At 52.1% G+C, this 17134-nt stretch overlaps 1 non-coding gene across 1 annotated transcript; it reads right to left on the bottom strand.

The window, feature by feature from the left end:
• Window positions 1-2758: 2758 nt before the first annotated feature.
• TRNAK-CUU (transfer RNA lysine (anticodon CUU)) lies at window positions 2759-2831 on the bottom strand. The gene has a single exon. It is a non-coding gene; the product is annotated as a tRNA-Lys (tRNA).
• Between the last annotated feature and the right edge of the window lie 14303 nt (window positions 2832-17134).

The raw sequence follows: 17134 nt of genomic DNA, 5'->3' as shown, positions 1-17134 counted from the left end.
GGTGGGGGCTCGGGAAAGGGCGCCCCGCAGAAGGCCCCGGCCGAGGGGAAGCACGGCGGCGGAGCGCAGAGCCGAGAGGACGGCAAAGCCTGGCGGTGGCAGGGGGAGCGGCGGGGGATTTGGCCCGAAAGCGGGAGAGCCATCGAGGGGCGTTTGCCGTGTGTGAACCCTGCGTCATCCCTGCAGGAGAGGACATCTCCCCAGCGCACACGGCTGAGAAAGAGAACGCAGCAAGGAGCTCAAACCCGGCCAAGGGGCCCTCCCATCTCGTCCCTCCCCTCCCTCCCCTCACACAGCCCCTATCCTAGTTTCTGAGTTCATCTTTTCTTCCTTTTCCTTTGGGCTCGACCCTTTATGCGTGTGTCCCAGATGGCATGCTGCTTTTGCTGTGCTTGTCTTGGGACATTTTAGAAAAGCTATCCTCCCGCTGTGAGGGCCCAGGCCAGCCCCTGCTGCTATAGGCAGTTTGTTCACTCTGCTTTGTAGTGCCTTCCCCCCACTGCTGATGGACGGGGGCCCTCATTGGTGGGTCACTGTACATCAAGCTATGATGGACATCTCGTGCGGGCTCGTGGCGGCACACTGAGACCCAGGGCTGGGTTGATGGGTCACCCGGTAGGTGTATGTTTAGTTTGGGATCGACCAAAACAATTTTCCCAAGTGATGGTCCCAGTTTGCACACCCAGCAGTAGTGTGAGTGGATACCAGCAGCCCCCCATCCTCACCCACACTAGCTACTGTCACTGTTGAGATTTGCTTAACTGGTGGTACGCACTGGTTTTCCATTGTGGCTTTAATTGGCGTGTGCCCAAATGGGAGAGAGCATCTTCTTCAAAGGTCCTATTCACTGTTTTATTTAGGAAGCACTAATGTAGTGCTGACTGAACACCGGGCTCTGCTACATTTTACAGATGGCTAAACTGAGGCCAGAGAGGAGAAGTGACTTGCCCAGGTTCCCCAGCCTGGCAAACAAGACCCAAGAGCCTTCCTTCCTTATGGACTTCTGAGCCATGCAGCCCTGGGTGTGGATCCTGGCATGGCTAGTTAACACACAACAAGTCCTGTCTGCTCTCAGAGCGTCGCTTGCTTCCTGCATTAATTCGATGTAGGAGACCTCCCCACTCCACCCCGCAGAGTTACAGTGAGGCATGAGTGTGCACACAATACCGGTCCTGAGAAAATGTCTATCCCTGCTTTGTGTTGTCTCTGTCAGCTGGCTTCCACCTCTCTGCCTGCTCTTTTGCCAACCTGTCCTCCCCAGGGCCACTGGGGCAGGCCCTGTTCAAGGCCCTTCTCACTCTGCCTCATAGTCCCCAAGATCCATGGCTTCTCCCTTGGGGAGCACTTCCTATCTCCAACTGCTTCCAGGGAAGCTCAAGAGGGCCACTGGGCTCTGGGTGGCAGCCAAGCTCATGCTTAACCTGGCACTCCCACCCCACATCCCACAGTTGCCCAACCAGGAGCCCCAGTATTCTCCTGGACACTCCATCCCCTCCCCCATGTCCCCTGCTTCCCACAGCCCTGTGGATTCTCTCCAAAATGTTATTCCAGATCACACCACTTCCTTCCATCCCACTCCACCCCGTTCCTGCTCATGTCACCTTTCTGTCTACTCCCCAAACAGTGGCAGCAAGATCTGTTCAAGATGGAAATCGGATTATGTAATGCTCATGATTCATGCTGGACCGTCAATTCCAGGTGGACCCTAGGCCCCAGAGCCATGAAGAAAACTGCAACATTTTCAGAAGACAACAGATAGGGCAAAGAAAGATTTCCTCAACAAGATGTCAAAAAGAAAGAAATAAAGGAAAATATGGATCAATTTGACTGTCTTAAAATTGGTCATTTTTGTTCATTAAAAGTCACAAAAGAGTAAACGGCAAGGCGAGCCAGGACTTAGGAAAAGATATATACTTGACAAAAGCTGTGGGCCCAGGATATAGAAGGAACCCCCAAGAGTCAATAAAGCAAAAGGCAACAGTCCGGCAGGAACACGGGGAGACGAACCCAAGGGGCAGTTTGTTGGAGAGACAAGGGTGAGTAACTTGCTGCGATGAGCCCAGTGCAGTGGGTTCCGCACTCCGGGGCTCCCATCTGACCCAGCGGCACTCTTGCCTAAGCTGTGCTCTGAGCTAAGGCCCGGACCCCATGCAGAAGGCAAGGAGGGGAGGCAGAGCTTGGATCTGCCCAGGTCTGAGGCCGCTGCTCTTCATTTCACATCACAGGGGGGAAATGAGTCAGCAGAGCTGCTCGGGCTCTACCTGTCTGGGTTTCCTCTGTGGTGTTGCTTCTGTGTGCCGATGCAGCTCAAGAGGGCATGGGGTTGTTGGACAGTGGGGGACAGTTTGCAGGAACGTGCTTCTGATCTGGGGTGTTTGGTGTGGAGGCTCTTTCAGTACCTTCCAACGTTCCCCCCACTGGAGCTCTTCCAGGGGCCACTTCTGCATGTTGGCAACTCAGAGCTTTGTGCAAAAGTAGACTCAGGGGTGCCTTCCCTCCCCGAGGCAGGCCCCCACTGCTGATGGGTGAGGAGATGTCTCTAGGGGAGCACAGTGAGTCCCAGGCACTCCAGTCCCCTGGGGTATGACCACTGATCCCTGGCCCTGAGTCCTCCTGACTCCTGCCTGTCCCTCACCCTCAGCTCAGAAACTATACACACACACAGTATGTATGTATGTATGTATATATATATATACACACACACACATATATATATATATATAATTTTTTTTTACAATTTTTTTTTATGTAGGCTCCACACCCAACATGAGGCTTGAACTCATGACCCTGAGATCAAGAGTCACATGCTCTACCAACTGAGCCAGCCAGGCACCCCCAAATATTTCTAACCCATTCATTTCTTACCTCCCCCACACCTGCTACCTCCTGCCCTGAGCATATGGGGACCCTTCTTGGGCTCCTGGTCCCTCTCCCCTTGGTTCTCCATGCTGTGGCCTAGAGGAATCTGGGGGAGGAGAGAGAGTAGGAACGCTTCCTTGCTCAGAACCTCCAGGGGATTCCATCCACACACGGAACACCTCCACTGCCACCCCCTGTAGTCTGTGCACACATGCGTACACGCTGGGGGGCAGGCACAGAGCAGGTCCTCCTTGGGGGTTCCTTGACATTTGGAGGGCACTCACCCTGTTCTGGCCCAGAGCACGCAGCACTGTGAGTAGTCTTGCTGCGGGTAGGTGCCGTGAGACTTGGCCCACTGGCAGCTGCTGTGGGCTCAGGGGGTGAGCAGCAGCTGCTGTTGTATTTATTTTGGGAAGCCTACTCTGGCCACTGGGAAGAAAGCAGATGGGGGGTCCAGCATGGACATGGGGAGGTCTGTTAAGAGATCAGAGATGAGATGATGCCAATGGAGGGGTGAGCACAGAGCCATCCCCACTCTCTATGCCTTTGGTCCCCCCAGACAAGAGAGGGGCTCAGCCCAGGAACACACACTCCGAAGGGAAGCTGCTAGGACCCAACCGTGTCCTCCTCGGGTTTACCCAGCCCACACTCTTCCTGCCCTGCCTTCACCTGTCAGGCTTTGTGTATCAGGCGACAGACACCCAACTGGGCATAAGCTCCAAGGGACATGTATTGGCTCAGGTGAGCGTCAGCTGAGCATGTGTTAGGCACAGCATGGCCATTGGGCCCTGGAGCTCTCCCCTCATGTGTGGGTTCTGCTGGCTTCGTTCACACCCACGCAAGGCCTTCTGAGTGGTGCCCTCAGCAGCTCCAGGCACTTCCTTCCCAACAGTTCCAAGAGAATTTCCAGAATTGAGCCTCAGTGAAATGAGCTCATCACGTGGCCCCTTTGAACCAGTCACTGTGGCCTTGAGGTGGAATGTGGCAGTTGGCAGGCTGGTATTAGGGACCCCTCCAGAGCTGGGGGTGGCATTAGGAAATCCATGTGCGGTTATCAAAAATCAGCAAGCCTGGATGCAGGGCAGGCAAGGCCTTCAGGACCCTAACTGCTTCTCTGTGTGTGCCTAGCATTGTTGCCATGCTGAGAATTTTGCTCCAAAGTGGTCTTCATGCCTCAGGCCATTCCCCATGCTGTGCCCTTGATCAAGAGTGTCCCTACCGGCACTTTTCATCTTTCATGGCCCAAGCTCCCCCCACCTCCAAGAAACCCTCTCCCCCCACTCAAGCCCTCCTCAGGCTTCCTGTCCCTCTACAACAGCTGTGACCAGTTTGGGCTCAGGTCTGTCACCAGCCCTCCCCCCACCCCCAGCTTTAGGGTGCAGCTAGGTCACTGTCAACACTACATTGCACAGAAGGCACAGTGACAGAGCCCCCCACCCACACTTTACAGACATGCCCCAAGAGTGCTGGAGGGGTTCAGTATCGCCTTGTTCTGGGCTTTAGATGATTTTGAGGGCTGAATAGGTGATGGGTGTAAACAGTGAGCAGGCTGAGTCTGGGAGCTGGTGAGGGCTGGAACAGGTAGTGAGCCGGAGGGCACCTGCTCTGTGGAAAGCATACACACACTATTGGGTGAGTATTGAGTGAACAAGACCCACCAGCAAGAAGAGCCCAGCCAGCAGGTCTTCAGTTTGTGATCTCTGACTAGGTCTATATCCCACAGCACACCCCACCCCAGGAGGCCCAGAGTGGGTGCTTGTCCCCCTGAGGGCTCATGGCCAAGTAGCAGATGATGTACCAAGCATAGGATTCTCTCCAGGGCTGTGGCCTCTGGAAAGGCCATTCCTGCCACCATCTCTGTAGGGCCAAGGGGTCCTTGCACCCCACAACCCCAAGAATCAGGCCCCTGGGGATCAGGGAAGCAGCCTAAATTTTCTTGTTGCATTAAAGAATCCTGGCCTGAAGCGGGGAAGCTGGACCTGCCCTCCCTGACACATACCCAACAGTAACAGGACAGTGCCCTCTTTGCCCACCTGTGTGGGGCCAGAGGAGGCCAGTTGTGAAACCAAAGATTGAAATATGACCCAGGGTCTCAGCACATAGTACCCCAAAAGTGCAGGACCCAATCAAAAGTTACCCATCAGAGCAAGCACCAGGGAACTCTCAGCTTGCTTGACAATACACAGTCAACAGATGTCAGCACCAAAGTGTCAATGGAGGCTGGAATTATCTGACAAGGATTGAAATTAAAGTTGTAAAGAACCAAATAGATAATTTATAGTTTCTAAAAAAGCACAATAATTGGATTAAAAGGGATAATAGATGGCTCCACAGCAGAACAGGAGGGAAAGAGGAAAGAATCAGTGAACTTGAAGATAGAACAATAGAAAGTACGCAGTCCAAAAAAACAGAGAAAGACTAGACTGGGGTGGGGGCTCAGAGCCTCAGGAACCTGTGTAAAATAACAGAAGATCTCATATTTGTGCCATCCAAGTCCCAGAAGAAGAGGAGACAAGGAGGTGGGGTGGGGAAACTGGAAAACATAGTTAAAGAAATCATGGCTGATGGGGTGCCTGGGTGGCTCAGTCGTTAAGCATCTGCCTTCAGCTCAGGGCGTGATCCCAGTGTCCTGGGATCGAGCCCCACATTGGGCTCCCTGCTCTGCTGGGAGCCTGCTTCTTCCTCTTCCACTCCCCCTGCTTGTGTTCCCTCTCTCGCTGGCTGTCTCTCTCTCTCTCTCTCTCTCTCTCTTTCTGTCAAATAAATAAATAAAATCTTCAAAAAAAAAAAAAAAAGAAAGAAAGAAAAGAAAAGAAAAGAAAAGAAAAGAAAAGAAAAGAAAAGAAAAGAAATCATGGCTGCAAATCTCCCAAATTTGGCAGAAGACATAAGCCTACAGATTCAAGAAGTTGAACAAACCCCAAATGCTATAAACCCAAAGAAACCTCTCCCAAGGCCCATCACCAGCAACCTTCCGAAAACTGAAGACAACAATCCTTGAAAGCAGCAACAGAGAAACGATGCCTTACTTTCGAGGTTGAACAGTTAGCATATGGAGGATTCCTCATCAGAAACCCTGGAGGCTGGAAGGACATTTTTAAGGGCTGAAAGGGAACTGTCATCCGTGAACTCTATAGCTTGTGAAAATACCATTCAGGAATGAGAAGTCAAGACACTCTCACGTGAAGGAAAAGCACGAGAATGTGTCACCAGCAGGCCTTCCCTGAAAGAATGGCTGAAGGAAGCTCTCTAAACAGAAAGAAAATGATAAAAGGAGGATTCTTGGAGCATTGGGAAGGAAGAGAGAACAATGGACTTCTTCTCTGTAGCTTTCTGAATTACATTGGATTGTTGAAGCAAAAGTTATACCAGTGTCTCACATCTCAGAGTAGTTAGAGGGGGCATCTCAGGAATTACATTATAAATGGTGGAGGGGAACGGGCTGTAAAGACAGGAAACATCTCTACACGTCACTCAAACTGGCAAAAACCAGTAGGCTGTGGTAAAGACATCTATAGAGTGTAATCCTTAGAGTGACCACTACAAACTATGCAAACAGATACACTCAAAAACACTGTAGATAAACCAAAATGGCATTCTTAAATGTGTTCAAGTAACCCACAGGAAGGCAGGAAAAAAATTGAAAAAAAAAAACAGGGAACAAACCAAACAAGTAAAATGGCAGACTTACTGAAAAGGCAAATAATATGATTCCATTTATATAACATTTTTGAAGTGACAAAATGTAGAAATGGAGAACAGATCAGAGTTTAGCAGGGTGAGGGATGGGGGGTAAGGCTGTAAGGGGGAAGCAGGAAGGGATCTTTAAGGTGAGAGACGGGTCTGTATCTTGGTCTCAGCCTTGGTTACCCATGATAAAGGACATGGAGCTGGACACACATCGTGTCAACGTCACTGTCCTGGTTTCCCTATTGTCCTATAGTTGCAGCCCCTGGGGCAAGCTAGGAGAAGGTACGTGGGACCTCACTGTACCATCTTTCCAACTTTCTGAGAAGTTATCATTATTATAGATCATAATTATTTCAAAAGAAAAAGTAAAGTAGGTCCTGGGTGGCTCAGTTGGTTAAGCATCGGACTCTTGATCTCAGCTCAGGTCTTGCTCTCAGGGTTGTGGGTTGAAGCCCTGCATTGGGCTCTGTGCTGGGTATGGAGCCTGTTAAGAAAAAAGAAAAGAAAAGAAAAAAGAAAAGAGAAGAGAAGAGAAGAGAAGAGAAGAGAAGAGAAGAGAAGAGAAGAGAAGAGAAAAAAGAAAAGAAAAGAAAAGTGTAAAAACAATACAACCCTTGGCTGTTGTTTTTACCCCAGGCCCAGCTCTGCTGCTGGCACAACGTCATGGAGCGGAGGCTGTCCCGTGTCCTCCTTTACAGCCTGTGGCTGGGGCAGGTTGGACTGCGGGGGGGGGGGGGGACACAGCAGCGTGGGTTTGTCCAGGCCCCACACTGGGCTCAGCCCGGACATTACCTACAGCAGAGGCCGCTGTGGAAATATTAGGGACACCCTGCCACTCCCCTCTCCTGACTTTGTCTCCTCATTCCCCAGGCCTCAGAGCTCATGATGCCTCTTCAGAGAAACTCCTGATCCCCTGATTTAAAATGCCCCCCAGTCACATCCTCCAGTGAGGTGCATTATAGCACTGATCCCCTGACGTCTTCTAAGCTGCTTATTTTCACCCTTACCCTCCCCCTGGCCGAATGGAGGCCCAGGAAGACTGGGGCTTCGTCTTGCTTTCTTCCTTTTTTTTTTTTTTTTAATATTTATTTATTTATTTTAGGGGGAGAGAGAGAGAGGGCACATGTGAGTGGGGGGAGGGGCAGAGGAAGAGAATCCCAAGCAGACTCGGTGCTCAAGCGTGGAGCCTGAGGTGGGGCTCAACCCCATGACCCACGAGATCATGACCCCAGCTGAAACCAAGAGTCAGACGCCCCACGGACTGAGCCTCCCAGGCATGGGGCCTCATCTTTCTTATCATGAGAACACGAGGCAGACATGGGTTTGTGAGGTGTTTCACTATCTGTTGCTGTAACAAGTCACCCTAAAATCTAATGGCTTAAAACAGCAACCATTTATTCTGTCTCATGGTTTCTGTGGGGGAATTTAGAGGCTACGGCAGGGAAGGCTGTTCTCTGTCCCACAGTGTCTGAGGGCCTGGCTGGGAGACATCCTCTCATGGCCACTGGATCCCAAGACCTGACTCCAGAGAGCTCTTTCAGAACCTCTAGGCTATATCCAGGCCCACGCACACCTCTATGGTTGTGCAGTCTGTCCTGTGGATGCCCTCAGGGTCATAGCCGGCAGTGGCAATAAGAGCAGTTGGAATTTCTGGGGAGTCTTTTTGACCTAACCCTCTGATACATCCCCCTTGGGAAAACCCTCCCCTTGGGGGAATGGCCTCATCGCAGCCATCCTGCGATGGCTCCATCCAAGAGTGCAAGCTTTGGGGGCCCAGTCCTCTTCCCTGACCCAGGGCTCTGCTCCCATCATGTATGTATCACTCAGTGCCTTTTCTAGGTCCTGGGGCAAACGGCAGCAGCTCCCAGGGCCACTGTGAAGACCAGAGAAAACATATGGGCATCCTCAGGCAGAGAGCTCTCCCTGAGGCACCTTGGTCAACCCTCAACACCACCAGGCAGGGAGGGGCTGTGACTGCCTCCGTTTTGCAGTTAAGGAAACTGAGAACAGAGAAGTAAAGTCATGTACCCTAGGGGACATGCTGAGCATGCTGCAGTCCCTTCTTTTGACCTTTACACACCAGGCCTCTGCAGCAGTCCTGGCCATACTGCTCGCCCCCTCCACCCCCTCTTCCTGTTGCTCCATGCTTTGTCATAGGGAATCTTTGTGATTTCCCTAATTTATCATGAGCTGTGCACATGATGCTTATTCCTTCTGTCCCCATGAGGTTACCCTGCTGACCTTACCCAGCTAGCCCCAGCACAGGCTCCTCCTCTTCTGGGAAGGCCACCTTGAAGCACCCACCCACTGGTCTGGTCTGGAGCAGCCCTGGGCTTTTGGGCCCTGGACCTCAGCAATGGACATCACCAGACATAAACAATGGACAAAACCAGATTCGACAAAAATGTAGCTTTGCTTCATCCAAAGGGACATTCACTGACTGGCTTCTCTGAAAGGTCTACAGCTTCAGGCATGGCTGGATCCAGGGCACCAATAACATCATCAGGCATCTGTTTCATGGCTCTGCCTTCCTCTGTGTGCATTCTAAGGTATGCTCTCCCAACCTGTTGGTCAAGATGGCCCTGGCGACTTGCTGGACCTACTGGGGTCACAAGACTGACTCCTCACTCTCCCCTGAACACTGTAAGCTGGGAGTGGGATGTGGGTGGGGAGGGGGGTGGTTGGATGGGAGCAACCTCTCCAATGCAGCAGATGCTGATGTCTCCATCAGCCTCTACCTTTCATGAGGTCTGGCCTTTTTGCTTTTTTTTTTTTTTTTTAATAATTCAAAGAGGCCTTTTAATTATTAAAATATATGCTCATGGTTTAAAAAAAAAATCCCAGAAGCACACAAAAGGATACACAATGAAAAGTCAATCTCCCTCTGGAGCATCCCAGCTCCCACTCTGGAAGAAAAACTGTTACCAGTTTCCCTGTGTCCTGGCAGAGACATCTTACACTGTCACAAGCAAATGCAAACACCCATGGATATTCTTGCCTCTCTGTTTCTCAAAAGATACAAACTATACACTCAGCTCTGAACCGTCTTTGTTTTTTTTATTTTTTCTTTCCTCTTACTGATTTGTGCAGATTATTCCCCAAGGGCTATCTAGAGACACCTTCCTCTCCCTCTTCAGCTTCACACAAATGGAATCATCTAGTACTCTGGCAGCACACCCTAGGGTGCCCCTCAGTGAGTCACATGTTTGTATATTCCCTCCCCTCAAGTGTATGACTTGCTTCTAATGGATAGGATAGAGCAAAGGTGAAGGGCTGTCTCTTTCATGATTCTATTAGGTCATATAAGAAACTCCCTTGCTGGCGTTGAAGTGAGACCACATTGAGGGAGGGCTTGCGACAGTCACATGCTAGGGGATGGCCAATGGCCTCCAGCCTCCAGCCACAAAAGAATAAGTTCTACCAAGAGCCAGGTGAGCTTGGTGGGAGCCCAGCCTGACCACACCTTGACTGTAACCTCATGAGACCCTCCCTGAGCAGGGCACCAGCTCAGCTGTGCCAGGGCTCCTGACCTAGGGACATGAGAGATGGGTATGCAGCCAGCTGCAAGCTGGCTAAGTTGGTAATTTGTTAGGAAGCTAATAGCAGTGTTCGCTCCTCTCTGCCCAGCTCCTCTCCCTCCAGATGTCTGTGAAATTCATCCATATCCTTGTGGGGAGCTCTAGTTTGTTCTTTTTCATTGTGGGGCAGTATTTCAAACTACAACCTGTCCATTCTACTGTCCATGGACATTTTAACTCCTTGGCTGCTATGAATAAAGCAGCCTGAACATCCCTCCATGTACCATTTAGACCACATGCATATGCATTCTCCTGGATATCAACCTAGGAGTAAACTTGCTGCACGGATGTTTAGCTTTATAAGAAACTGCCAAACCATTTTCCAAAGTGGTTTAAGGACTTTACACTCCTGGCAGCGTATATGTGCGTCCCAGCGGTTGTGCGTGTTCATCAACACCTGGTAGTATCTGTCCTCAAGCTTTTGGCCATTAGATGGGTATGCAGAGGTTTCTCTTTGTGGTGTTGCCTTGCATTTCCCTGATGAGTCATACGGATGTGGGACATTTTTTCATGTTTATTAGCCTCCCCTGAGAGGTTCCTGATATTACTTTGTCAGCTCTAGAGCAATTTATTATCTGCCCATAAACCCTAAGCTGGAGCTGGAGGGAAAGAGAAACTCTCTTCACAAGGTCAGGGTCGCTGGGGCAAATCATGAAGCCCAAGAATGAAGGTGACATACAGGAGAATAGGGCGAAGAGATCTCAGGAGAGAGCAGGTCCCAATCACTGTGTGTAAGCTCTCAGATCCAGCCATGCCTGAAGCTTCCTTCCGCACTTCTCAGTCACACGAGCCAACACACTCTTCTTCAGTCAGTTTGAGCTAGGGTTCTGTCGCGTGTCAGAAAGGGGTCCTAATTGATGCAGGGGCTGAGGTGGCTCCAGTCTGAGTCCCAGTCTGCCTGGACTCTGGTTCTCAAGGACACTGACATTCTTGAGGCCAACCAAGCTTTGGGTTGGGGGCGGGGGCCCTGAATTCCAAGTGCTCCACTAGCCCTCCCTGCGTTGGTCTGCACCCCACTTCATTATTGAGTGTGTTTTGAGGCTGAATAACCATGTAATTGGTTTATCTGTTCCATAGTCAAATTTCAGCAAATATGTTTTTCATAATTAGGTGATGTTTATTTAACGGGAATAACCAGCCCATTAAATTTAATGAGGCAGGTTATCAGGTATGAAGTGGAAGTCTTTTTCCTTAAGAACAACTTGGATTTGGCCGTTCCTGGGGGGGCCGGAGAGATGCAGGCAGCTGCCCTGTCTGGGTGTGGGAAGCCCCAGGGAGTGGGGGTACAGGTGTGTCCTGTCCTCAAAGGAAACAGGAACACCCCCTCCTGGTGCTCCCAGTCCCCCTACTTTTTCTCCATTGCATAGCATCCTATATCATTGATTTTATCTTCTCTGTCTCCCTCACCCCCAGATCTCCAAGCTCTGAAGGGCAGCGTTTCCCTTCCCCCTCATTGCTATATCTCCAGCATCTAGAACGATGACTGCATACAGTAGGCTTTCAATGCCAACACTGGCTGTGCAAAGTAGAAATAACTAAGGGAGACCCCTCCTGCCACTGTGATTCCCCCCCGGGCTCTGAGGGTGTCCTCCTGGCACACTTCAGGCCCTCCCTGCCCCACTCTTGAAGTCTCCTTTTTAGCAAGCTTCATCCCCCTCACTGCCCCTGCCTGGCAGGCAGGAAAAGCATTTTATTCAGGAAGATCCAGACTTTGCCAAGGGGTCGACCACTGGGCCCAAAAGCCCACGGGAAGAGATGGCCGTGCGCTGCTCTGTCCCGAAGGCCCAAGCTGTGGAGGGCACACCACTACGTGCTTTCGGGAGGGCATCAAGCCTGGGGACTACTACAAAATGTTCAGGTCCGTTTAGAGCAATGGAAAACATGGTCAATGATTACAAAACAAAACACATATTATCTTCATACAAAGAATGTGTCACACTGTAATATACTACTTATTTTCTTAAAAGAGAGTACATAGAGCTCCCTGTTGATAAATCCATTCCACGTCACCATTGTCAGTGGCTAGAGACCTGTCTTATGGATATCATATCTCACTTAATGCACACATCCCTTGTTGTTGGGCGTTCAGGTCGTTTCCAGTACTTTGCCATTGCTATAAATACTATGATAAACAAAGCAGTCGCTTCACCTGGCTATTTTAGCTCAGCCCTCAGACTAGGACTTAAGCCTCGCCTCCTCAGTGAAGTCCTCCCTGACCCCACGGCCTGAGCCCGGAGCTCCTGGGGGCTCTCCCTAAGGGGCCTCATCACAAGTGACCTCCAATGTCTTCTGGAATTATGACACGACTCCTACTACCTCCTGCTAGACTATAAGCCCATGGGGGCATGGACCAGGTACTGCCACTGTTTTCACAGTACGTAGGAGATAATAATATGAACAATATTAATATTAGCTCCTTGGGTTTCTCTAGAAGCCAATTCTGAGGCAGAGATGAACCAGCAGGATGTTTATGCGAGCGTGTCCTTGAGGTCAGCACTTCTGGGTAAGGGGAAGAAGTGGAGGGCAGGACTAGCTAAACGGCCAAGCAGGCTCAGTGAGGCCATGCCCAACTCTCAGGTCAGAATGCTCTTCCGGCTTCCTCCAGCTCGGGGCGTGGGAGCTGGGCCACTACATCCCATCCCATCAAGCACTAGTTGGATACAACTCCTGGCCTGTTGGGGTGTGACTCGGGTGAGGTGGCTCCCTAGCAAAGGTGCTTCCCAGAGGGAGAGGACCCGGGGGCAAGGGCTGTGTGCCCACAGCTGGCCCTGATGGGGATCCGGGTGGGAGGTCCTCTGCCCTCACGTTTAGGGAGCAGTACCCATGGGACACCTGTCATCACAACCCCCCTAGGGGATGGCATCTATGACTGTCTCCCTTTTACAGATGAGGAAACAGAGGCCTCGGGGCTTAGGAGCTGGTGTCCAGGGGCTTGGAGCGGGTGCTGAGGCTGTCTGGCTCCGATGCCAGGCCCCGAAGCTCCCCATTATGCTGTGGAGTGGGTGCTCCAGAGGCTGAGCAAGGGCCGGGACCAACGTCTGAGGCCACAGGGCCTGCTGACAGGCTGGTTTCCTGACTGCTCACCTGTAGAGCCATCTGCCACCTCCAGGCAGAGGGGGTGCATGTCCCCGGTCACCAGTGATGGCTGTGGGCGTGGCTCCTCCTCCTTCTTATTCTGTCAATCCTGCTTCACCTACTTGGCTGTGTCTGATGCACGCACATTTAGCATTCCAAGTCTTCCCGCAGGCCGTCCCTGCTAGTGTTCGAACTGTCCACCTCTGTTGCTCATACACTCCTTGTCCCGAAATGTACCTTGTCTGATAGTAACACAGCCGTTCCAGCCTTCTCAGTTTGCTGGTATGCTTCTGTTTCTCTGCTTCTATTTTCAACTAGCCTGTGCCCTTATGTAGATGAGGTCTCTTATAAGCAACACACAGGTGGATTATGTGGGGTGTGTGTGTTGGGGGGAGGTTGTTTGTGTGTGTATGTGAATTTGCACATTTTAAAAGGCCTCTGATGCATTTCACCAAATGTGACCCCCAGAGAGTTCATGTGAGCTGCCTTCTCCGGCAATGGCCTCAGTGGAGGGCCCTCTACACATCTGTGTCTGCCTTTCCCGTGTCCAGGGCACACTGGACATTTCTTCCACGCCCTGCTCTCACTCCCACCTCAGCCACCTGGAATGACTTGGGATGTCTGCAGCCACACCTGTATCCACTCGTGGGTGGATGAGGTGGTGGTGTGTGGCTGGGATAGGGCAGGCGTATGAATCAGCACCTCACAAGAGATCCTGCCCCAGGGCTCATGGCCACCTTGATGACACCAGCTCAGACCCTGCCTTGGCATTGCTGGGCCTCTCCAGGTCAGTAATGACGTTGGAAGGAATGAATGCCAGCCATTTCTTTTGCCAGGATCCACAGTCCTATCTGGGGGGTGGAGGACTGGCCCCTTTAGCTGGGTCCCTGGGGCAAGGTAGAGTCAAGACACTGGACAGATGTCCCTGGGCCTGGCCCAGCACAGAGCTAGGACCCCTGCTCCAGAAAAAGGTAGTGTCAGCACTGTGCAATCTTGGGCAAGTTACTCACACTGGGCCATGGTTTCCTCATCTGGAAAGTAGGGGCGGCAATGGCCCTACCCCACAGAGCTGTGTGACTCTAAACGAGTTAGCATTTACAAAGGCTGTGGGAGAGGACCTGGCACGGGGGGAAGATCCAACAGGGCTGATACTGGTACTCCTCTGGAAGCTGTCCATCATGTGCTAATTCAAGCTATACACATGCACAGGTATGTGTACACACCCACCCGAGCAGAGCCACACATGCTCGCTCAGTGGCCCCCAGTCATGCCGAAGCCCCTCCTGTGGGCTGGGGCCTCAGATCTACAGGGGCCATGCCTTGCCCTCCATTTCCAGATAGGTTCAGCTAATGGGAGGCACGAGTGAGGCTAGAGGATGGGAGGAGAGGAGAGGCCACAAGCAGCCACCTCCCACGGCAGCAGTGCCTTTCAGTGGCTCCAGCTCGTGTGAGCAGGGCCTCTGTACTGTCAGCCTGGGTGACCTTCTCTTTGTCCCTGCAGCCCTGGGTGATGTGAGCTTTCTGCCGTCAGCTAATTTCTGGACTATCACACCACTCTGTTTGGGTTTTTGGTTTCTCCATCTCCTTTGTGGTCAATTCCCTGTATTCAGCTCCCTATATTTAAATAATTGGAGTGCTTTCGGGTTTCCTGGTTGGACCCTGGAAGTCAGAGCTAACATCATATTTAATCCTCCAGCAACCAGGTGGGATGGGTATTAACACTCCCTTTCAACAGCCATGCGGCTGGAACCTGAGCCCAGGAATGTCCACCTCCAGGTCCACACGATGTTGGACACACCCCTCACCCATGAATGCTCTCTCAGGCTTGACTTCCTACCACATATGGCCATGCGGAAGGGCTGGAGAGGCAGGTCCACATCCACACAGGAGACACACACACACACGCACATAGAGCCTGCATCTTGAGCACATGCCCCTCCCCTTCACACGCCAACACAATGATACAATGGCCCCAAACAAATACCCGGCAGTCCCCAGGCGTACGGAAGATACGGAGATCAGAGAACGGAGCCTTGGTTCTAACTCGGGGGAAATCAGGGAAACGGGCTGAGATCCAGGGGGGTCTCAGAGCCCGGGACTATTAGCAGGTGCTGAACATGGCCGGCTACCTTTGCAAACACAGTACACATGTATAGACCATGGCACACACATGTGTCCACAGACACAAAGGCATCTGTACACACACACACAGATGGGCAGACGTACACAGACCTATGCACACACAGAAAAGCACTATATACATATGCACATATGTGCAGGTGCACATAGACCTGTGCAAACGCACATGCACACACACAAGCATCTACATACATGTGTACACCTGTACACGCATTATGCACGCGCACACACAAAGCCACATATATACACGCACAGACGGACAGGTGCACACAGACCTGTGTGTGCACACACAGCTGCCCTCAGCAGACTCCTGGGTAGGAAGATGGAGTCTGAGAGATATTCCCGTGGGATTGGGAAGTTGGGCAAAGCCCCAGGTGCCAAAGGCATCTAGGGAGTCTCAGAAGGGCCTCAGCTGCTTCCAGCTGAGGGACGGCTCTGATGTTGCTTAAAGTCAACAATCCAGGTGACTGTGACCCCGCCCCCCCCATGCTGGCCTGACAAAGGGCTAGCCCTTCCTTGGGCTGCTGGGGGAGGCTGGGAGGAGGCTCGGGACAGGGCACCCGGCCACCTACTGGGGTCTCTCATCTCCGCATGCTCTCTGAATGCCTCCTTGGGTGTTTTGGCAAGCTGACTCAGAACTTGGAGAGAGGGCATCTCCCAAAGCTCTTTTCCCCTCAGCCAACATGTAGCTCGGCCGAATAAAGCTGCCTTGTGCTACCTGCCCAGACAATTGGATACTGCCAAGCCTCAACCATCACTTCGGCATTGTGTGTGAGAATTCGGGGATGAGAAGAGATGCCTGGGCTGCAAAGCCCGAGTCAAGATCCAGGCTCTCAGCTCCAGACGGCTACTAGGGGCTCTCCGGAGGAACTTTCACAGGAAATCCAAGATCACCAGCACAGCAGTTAGTGGATCAGAAGCCCTGCCTCGGACTGCTCCTGCTACCTCCCTCACACAGCACTGGGCCCGGCTGGGTGCAGCCGGGCTGTGGTCAAGGTGCCTCGGCTGGGATCATGTCGAAGGTCAAGCACTGCTGGGCTGGTGTGTGGACACCCACTGAGCAGAGCCTGTCCCGAACCCCATCATCCTCTGCTCTCCTCAATCCCTGTGGCCCTCATTTCAGTCACTAGAACCACCAGCACCTAAGCCAGAGATCTGGAAGTCATCCTTCATCCTCCCCTACACCACCCAACTGCTAATCTCAGCTCCTAAGCCTCACCTCCGTCTGTCCCCTGACCTGTCCCACCAGTCTCCCATTTATCATGCCCTTGAGTGCCTGCAGGGCTTTCCTTGGCACTCAGTCTTACCCTACTTGAGCCCACCCTCCCTGAGAGCCACAGCGATATCCCTCAGAGGGACCCCCCAATGTCTTGGCCTGGCATCCCTGCTACCCCACCCAGCCCCCACTCTGCTCTCTGCAAAGCTCAGCTGTGCATGCTCTGTGCCCCCTGAGCCAGGCATCTAGGGGTCTCACTCACCCAAGCCTCTGGCTTGCCCAGCAAGTCCTCCGTTCGGCTTCTATGCTGGACCTCAGACACAACCTCTGTCGGGAAACTGGCCCGTTCACTCTGTTCCATCCCTAGAAAGAACTGCATTCCCCTCATTTCATCTCATACCTGCTTCTGGCCGGCCTTTTGCTGTTGCAGCATAATTGTGGGTTTCCACATCTGTCTCCCCTGCTAGGCTGGGTGCTCCCCAAGGGGAACAGCCTGTTTCATTCAGCCTGCATCGCCATGGTCCAGCACAGGTACGTACAGAGAGGAGGCAGCAGTGGCTGCCTGCCAGCCGAGAGAA

This window comes from Ursus americanus, chromosome 14 (assembly GCF_024610735.1).
Source record: "Ursus americanus isolate L20-20 chromosome 14, mUrsAme1.1.p, whole genome shotgun sequence".
Classification (NCBI taxonomy): Eukaryota; Metazoa; Chordata; class Mammalia; order Carnivora; family Ursidae; genus Ursus; species Ursus americanus.
This window is presented reverse-complemented; position numbering and strand designations above follow the sequence as displayed.